Source organism: Rhinolophus sinicus, chromosome 13 (assembly GCF_057876585.1).
Source record: "Rhinolophus sinicus isolate RSI-liver-muscle chromosome 13, RSI-T2T, whole genome shotgun sequence".
In the NCBI taxonomy this organism is placed as follows: Eukaryota; Metazoa; Chordata; class Mammalia; order Chiroptera; family Rhinolophidae; genus Rhinolophus; species Rhinolophus sinicus.
Genome location: NC_142513.1, coordinates 50,945,001 through 50,951,607, shown reverse-complemented (window position 1 = coordinate 50,951,607; position 6,607 = coordinate 50,945,001). Strand labels below are relative to the sequence as shown.

At 41.7% G+C, this 6,607-nt stretch overlaps 1 long non-coding RNA gene across 1 annotated transcript in view; it reads left to right on the top strand.

The window, feature by feature from the left end:
• The first annotated feature begins 280 nt into the window (after positions 1-280).
• Positions 281-6,607, top strand: part of LOC148756085 (uncharacterized) — a 77,379-nt gene continuing 71,052 nt past the window's right edge. Inside the window, exons 1-2 of the long non-coding RNA XR_016018334.1 lie at positions 281-520; positions 1,167-1,275. This is a non-coding gene — a long non-coding RNA (uncharacterized LOC148756085). The remainder of the gene's footprint in view (positions 521-1,166; positions 1,276-6,607) is intronic.

Below are 6,607 nucleotides of genomic sequence, written 5' to 3'. Positions count from 1 at the left end.
CAAAACAATGAAGACTGGTGGGTCTGTCTTGCGAGCATCTGCCGTGAGAGTGAACAAAAAGGTCCCTCACGCTGAGGATTTTCACAGACTTCTCAGGCCACAAATAATTAAATGGTGGAGCATTCCAGTGCGGGGAACCCGGGGCGGCGCTGAGCAAAAAGCCAGGAGTGCCCAGCCAAGTGGGAGTAACTATAGTTACTGTGCTGTAACTATAGCCCCAGTGAAGGCACAGGCAGCTCAGCTTTCAGGCTCAAAGGATGAGATGAGCTGGATGCAGGTCAGGATCAAAGCGCCTCCCTCCCCTGCACGGGGTGGCAGAGCAACGCACACATTCCCACTGCACGTCTGGCTTCAGAAGGCAGGTCCCGAGCAAGCCCTGCAGGCTGGTTCTCTTGCCTGGATGCCGCCTCCATCTACTCCCTTACCAACTCCTCTTATTCTACAAAAGAACACCGATGAGGACCAAACAATAGTTCTGAGCATATCTGGGTCTTTTCGGGTCTTTGCACTTTATTTTCTGGTGAGTGACGATTACCTCCAGAGAAAAAAATACACAAAAGACGGCAATTGTAGGCGGCCTTTCCATCCCCACCACACACACAACCAGCCAGAGCGGTGCTGGCACAGCTTCCTGCCCGGGTTGAACAAACCCCGAGACCTGTCACATCAGCTATGCAGAAACCAAGCATTAAACGGGTTTACAAAACTGGTTAATTAAAATGTCTTCCATTCTAGGTGTTTTTGTTTGTTTGTTTTTGTTTGTTTGTTTGCCTTGGCTCATTTGATTTTCAGTTTTTCCCAGCGTTTTGGGAAGGTCATAGCGGTCAAATGTAAAATGTTCCTCAGCCTAGAGATTAAAGTTGAATACTGATTTATGTTAACATGAAGAAATAGAGGGAAACTTCCATCCTTCAACATGTCAGTATTTGGGGTATGAAGTTCTCACATCACTGTCATTCTTTGCCTGAAAGATTTATTTCTCTCAGGCTAAACACCATCAAAAGGGATGCAAAGAATTGACAATAGGTTTATCTTAGACATTGTCTCAACCTCACGCTACAAAAGATTGTCTTAGGGAAGTAAGCAAACATGCTATGGTCTGAAACACGGAAAAGCCCTCTGACTGTTTGAAATTGTAACCAGAACTCGTTTCTGATTTGCTTCAGGTGGCCGCGTGGACATGGAGGGTTTGAAGCTTGGTGCACACCTGTGCTCAGCACGCATGCCTGATGGAGGACAGTCACCAAGGCACATTCAAAGGACGCATTTCAGCAGGTACTACCAGAGGTTACTGTGTTAGTCAGGGTTCTCCAGAGAAACAGAACTAAAAGGATATAGGTGTCTGTCTCTATCTCAGGAGAAATTTATTTGAAGGAATTGTGACAGCCTTTGCAGGTTGGCTTTTGTCACTCGGTATCACTTTCTGGAGTTTCAGGCAGGGTGTTGCATCTATGAGCAGTTTGCTCCTTTTTATTGCCCAATAGTATCCGATGGTATGGATGTCACCCATCCTGTGCCATTATTCAGCCACTGAAGGGCTGGGTTGCTTCCAGGTTTGGGTTATTGCACATAGAGCTGCTATAAACATTCATGGACAGGTTTGTTGTGTCAGCATGTCTGCATTTCTGTGGGATAAATGTCCAGGAATGCAATGCTAGCTGCATGTTTAGGTTTAAAAGAAACCGCCAAATGGCTTTCCTGTGTGACCGTACCATTTTACATGCACGCGAGCAATGTATGAGGGATCCAATTCCTCTGTAGCCTTAGCAGCGTTTGATGTTGTCACTAATTTTTATTGTAGCCATTCTGATAGTTGTATAGTGGTAGCTTACGGTGGTAGCTAACTTGCATCTCTCTAATGGCTAACTATGTTCAATATATTTTCATGTGCTTATTTGCCATCCATATATCATCCTCTTTGGTGAAATGTCTGTTTGTGTCTTTTGCCCAATATCGAAGGATTGCTTGCTTTTTCACTGTTTAGTTTTAAAAAATATACTCTAGTTACTAGCCTTCTGTTACATATGTGGTTTGCAAATATTTTCTCCCACTCTGTAGCTTGTCTTTTCACCCTCTTAATGGGGTCTTTTGCAGAACAAAGGTTGTTGATTTTGATGAGATCTGATGTATCAATTTTCCCTTTCATGTACCATGATTTTGGTGTCAAGTCTAACGACTTTTAGCCTAGCCCTAGATCCAAATACTTTCCCCTATTTTTTCCTAAAAAGTTTGTAATGTTGCATTTCACATGTCAGCCCATGATCCATTTTCAGTTAATTTTTGTATAAAGTAGGGCAACGTTTTTGGTTTTTTTCGGTTTTGTTTTGTTTTGTTTTGTTTTGCCTGTGTCCAGTTCCTCCAGTACCATTTGTGGGGTAAAGGCTGTCTTTACCCACTGAACTGCTTTAGATGCTCTGTCAAAAATAATATTTGTGTGTGTCTATTTCTAGGTTCTCTATTCTATTGTAGTGATCTGTCTGTCCTTGTACAAATATCATAGTCTTAATTACTGTACCTATCCAATAAGTGTTGAAGTTGGATAGACCAATTCCTTTCACTTTATCCTTCTTTTTCAAAGCTTGTTTGGCTCCAGGAAAAAAAAAACAAACAAAAAAACTGGGATCATACTAAATTTATAAATTACTTTAGGGTGAATTGCTATCTTTTTGATGTTTAGTCTTTTTATGTATGGACATGGTATATTTCTCCATTTCTTCAAATATACTTTTGCTTTTTTCACAAAAGTTTTATCTTGTCCTTGAATAGATTTGAACATTTCTCATTAAATTTATGCCACGGTTTTCTTTTTCTCCCTATCATGAATGAGATCTTCTCTTTCATTGTTTCTTCCAGATGGCTTTTGTTTATAGATATGTAGGCCGTTGTTCTTTTTTTAAAATTTAATTTAATTTTATTATTAGTTTCAGGTGTACAAAATAGCGTAATGATTAGACATTTACACCCCTCACAAAGTGATAACCCACCAACTCTATTACCTCTCTGACTCCGTACATAGCTGTTACAATACCACTGACATATTCCCTATGCTGGACTTTACATCCTGTACCATTGTTTTTGCTTACTGATTTTACAACCTGCAACTTTCCTGAAGTCAGTTACGGTTTGTGTTTATTTTTCCCATCAATTCTTTTCGGTTTTGCCAATATATGATCATATCATCTGCAGACAGATAGCTTTTTTGTTGTTGTTTCTTTTCAAATTCTTCTGCTTCTAATTATGTCCTTGTTTTGTTGCTGTGCTTAATACCTCCAACACAACTTTATACAGGAGTAGGGACCACGGGCATCTTTGTCTTCATTCTAATTTCAATGGGAAAGTATTTTTACCATGAGTGAGAGTAGCTGCATTTCTCAAATGTCTTTTCTGCACCTTTGAAGGGTATCACATGATTTTAATCCTTCACTCTATTAACATGGTGAATTCTATCACGGTGTTTTCTGCATGGAACCACACTGGTATTCCTGGAATAAACACCGTTTGTTCATAATGTGTTATCTTTACTCTCTTGTTCAATTCTATTTGACAAGATTTTTCTTGACCATTTTCATATCCATAGCAACAAGTGAGGTTGGTCTGTCATTTTAATTTTTGTGTAAAATCTTTCTCAGATTTTCACATTGATGATATTCTTGGCTTCATAGATAAGTAGAAGTTTTCCCTCTCTTTCGATGTTACAGAACAGCGTTAGGAACTAGCACTGGGGTTATCTGATTTTTAAAGTTTTGCAAGAATTCCCTGGGAAAACTACATGGGCTTGCTGTTCTCTGGGTGTGGGGTGCTGACGGGGGCACTAACTACTTTATTACTTCTATGATAATTGGTCTGTTCAGACTTTCTGAAGAAAAGCGGCCTCTTCTAGTAGGTTATGTATGACCTGCAGGAATTGAATGAAATACAAATATTGTTTATAGCTCAGAAATTATGGATGCTGGTTTTGTTGGTATATGACTTTTTTTCTTTTTTGTGTCTCTCTTAATTTTTAAATTACAATATTACACTAGTTGCCTTACAATTAGAATGTCATTGACAATATGTTGTGAGACAGGAAGTGTTCGCTAAGAACTCTCTCTCCTTGGGAACAAAAGTTTGTATAAATACGTTGGTGTGCACGTATCACAGAAGAGCTGGGGTCCCTAAGCCGCTAGCTGCACGTTTCAATTTCATGTCAATTCAGGAGTTAGATAAAAAAGTAACAGTTTAATTTTGGTTAAAATCTACAGTAGAATTAATAATGCACTAAAAATGATTGTCTTTGGACTCTCTGGTAAGCATTTGCCAAATTAGGATGGTTTCATTTGGTTTGGGCTTTGCAATTTTGCACTGAGAACTTGATGAGATTTTAAGTGCCGTTTCTCTGTATTTCACTCTTAAGAAATCACAATCCACTCTTATTCCTCACTTACTTATTCTCTAGATAATATTTTCCACTACAACTTTGGGGAACTAAGCAGATGTATTTGGATCCCTTTGTCCAAACTAATGACTTGTTTCTGGACAGAAAAATGTTACCATCAACAAGATTTTGAAAAATATATTATCCAGTGTTTGGTGCAGGCCAGCAGTGTGGGATGGGAACTTGGTCTCTGGATTTGCCAAGATGTTTATGCAGCAGGAATGTTACTTATGTAAGCCTGGAAGTGGTCCCGGTGTGCTTGCTGCCCCCTCCCATCTCAGCTTTTTCTCATTAAGAACTGATCTTCCTTTCATGATACCACATTAAGTGGCTAAAAAGCAAAGAAAAAAAATGTTTACTGTACAAAATAACGTAACTGTCCACAGAACGTCCGTGTAGTTAAAGGAACCACAAGGAGTTCTGGGAAAATGAGCTGCGAATTGTTTGTATCCTTTTGGCTCCTCAGCAGCAATCCAACTCCGAGAGGGGAAAAAATAAAGCACTTTTAACGTAAAAGAAAACTAAGTCAAAGGATAAATGAACAAACAAAACACACTCGTTTACATTTTTCTGAGGACTGCAGATAAATGTCCGTGTAACAGAAAAGTGTCAAAGTGAGGGGAAATCATAAATGTTAGACCCTAATAAAACATTATAAATAAAATCTGTACTGAACAATTGTAAGAAACTTACACCGTATAGGATTAGAACGAACAGTGACACAGGTAAATAAGTATCTATTATCTGATATAACCAATCCACAAAACTCATTGAGAGCAAATAGGGCATTCGAGGGTGAACATGAAGACAGCCATGAAAAATCATGAGGCCATAATCCCAACCCTCCCTGCTTACCTCATCCTCCCGCTTTTCTGTGTATGCTGCCCTATGAGTCAGTCGAGATGATAAACTTGAATGATTTTAAGCAGATGTGTGTCAACACGTCTTGATAAAAGCATGCCAGAACCCTCTACCAGCCTGTACCAGCACCCATCCCTCAACACGGTAACAATCCCCCACCACGGTGGTAATATTTCCGGGTTCCACTCACCAAGTGCCCTTTTGCTGGGGACCTCTGTGGCATCAGTGGCTCAGAGCGGGGATAGTCTTCACAGAGGAGACCCTTAGGCTGGGTCTTGGAGCCCTGGTAGGAGTCTCTCTTCTTCCCATGCTTCTGTGGCCCTCTTGGATGACTGCTGAGGCCATGGCGTTCCACCAATGATGGTGTCACATGGAGAACAATGAGACTGAGGCCATAGTTCTGAGACGTGACCAGTGTTCATTGTTGCAGAAGAGATGGGAGAACCTCAGCCTGGAAACATCAAGTCAAGGGGCCAGCAGCTACTCACTCTCTTCCCCTTTCGCTCCCCCAACTAATATACATTGAGAAGACAGATAATGGCAGGGTTGCCACGTACAGCTGCGAAGGCTGCGCACTGCACAACAGTGCTCTATCCAAACGACACCATTCCCATAGTGGATTTCATGGATTTGCACGCTTATTGTCCCAGATATCTGGAGGACACCAGTAAAGAATCTTGAATAAGGCACACCTGTTTCCAAGGTACACAAAGCACTGTCTATTTGTGAAGTACTGTGTAAATAGCTCTGGGTGGTGGTAATCCATGATGCCTGGGACACAGAAGCCTTCTCGTGATTCTGGGTTTTGTTGTGTGTGCACCAGGGTGGAGAGCACTAAGATGGCAAGGACCGAGGAGAGAGAAGGACTCTGGCTCCCAGCACCATGCCCCTAAAACAAGCCGTAGCCTATTGGCCATACTGTCCAGAGACATGCTACCCCATACAAATACAATGAGCCAGAAATGCAAGTCCCAGAACTCATTTCAAGTTTTCTAGTAGCCACGTTTTACAAAATGCCAGGGAAGCAGCACTAGAAAGGCAGGTGTCCCTGCCCACTCCCTGTGCCACCTTCCCGTCGCTTTTCCTTCAGCCCAGAGGCCTGGGTATATTGGATTGAGGGACTAAGCACTTTGGTGAGACACAAGGCAAATAGACCTGGTGCTGGTCTCATTTGAGGAAGGAACAACCACAGACCATCCTTTTGGAAGCCACGTGAGTGAACAAGGTCAGAGAGGCGGGGAGCTGCAGAGCTGGGTGACCTCTCTCCAGAATGTTAAAACTAACTGTGGAGTGCACCCCCCCACCCCCCCACCCCCGCCATCGTGATCGGTT